The sequence below is a fragment of the Aplysia californica genome, unplaced genomic scaffold (assembly GCF_000002075.1).
Source record: "Aplysia californica isolate F4 #8 unplaced genomic scaffold, AplCal3.0 scaffold01053, whole genome shotgun sequence".
Lineage (NCBI taxonomy): Eukaryota > Metazoa > Mollusca > Gastropoda > Aplysiida > Aplysiidae > Aplysia > Aplysia californica.
This window is the reverse complement of record NW_004798323.1, coordinates 171,067-172,215: the sequence shown is the minus strand read 5'-3', so window position 1 is coordinate 172,215 and position 1,149 is coordinate 171,067.

Below are 1,149 nucleotides of genomic sequence, written 5' to 3'. Positions count from 1 at the left end.
CCCCCCCCCCCCCCCCCCCCACCCTGTGTGAAGTGGTAAATTCGTGTAAAATTAATTCCTCACAACGCCTTGCCCCAAAACAGTGGGTGGTTGGTGGGTGCCCTGATGTGGTTTGCTCCTTCTTTCCTATCAAACATCTATCGTCCTTATCTCCCCTTCTTCTTTTTTATGTTTGTTACTCTCTTGTTAACACCTGTAATCTTCTGGCGCTCATATGACCTTATGCAGGTGCGAGCGCCGTAAAACCTCTACTGAGACAAGCATATGTGACCTGAGTTCGATTCCGGATTGTGGAAAATATTTATCAAGTATTCCTGTCTTTCTGCTGGGATGTTGTATCCCTCTGAGCCCGGGTAGGCTGTGGCAGGCAGTGTCGAAAGGCCGCCTCCTGAATGATCTAAATTGTGTCGATGGGGGGCTAAAACACCAACATACGAAACCCGTGGCCAGTGGGCGTTTGGAGGGTGCTCTGGTGTCTTTTGCTTCTTCTTTCCTATCAAACATCTATCGTCTTTACCTCCTCTTCTTCTTTTTTTGTGTTTGTTACTCTCTTGTAACACCTCTAATCTTCGGCACTTGTAACCTAATTGTGTTGCAAGTGCCGTAAAACTCTTACTTAAGCAACAACAACAACAACAACAACAAAAAGCCTCCTGCCATTTTAGCACAATTTGATAAACATCCTCCAAAAACAAGCCTTTTTATTTGATTTCGGAGGTTTGATCAAATTATGCCAAAATGGCAGTTTTTGCCTCTGCATGGGAGGGAAATCTGGCGGGCTCCGACTCAAGTCTTTAAAAAAAGTTTTAGTAAGAGTTTTACGGCACTTGCAACACAATAAGGTCATATAAGTGCGGAAGATTAGAGGTGTTACACAAAAAAAGATGGAGGAGAGATCAGGACGATTGATGTTTGATAGGAAAGAAGGAACAAACCACACCAGAGTTCCCGCCAACCACCCACTGGGAAAGTCTGCAGGGTGTTAAATAATTGAGAGAGTGGAGCAAAGAGGAATACGGCGAGGAGGGGGGGGGTGTAGAGTGCTTTGTCGCAAATGTGATGTCTGACTCCCCTACACCTCTCTCCTCTCTCCTGTCTGTCTGTGTGTCTCTCTGCCACTCCTCCCCCTCGTCTGTCTCTGTCTCCTCT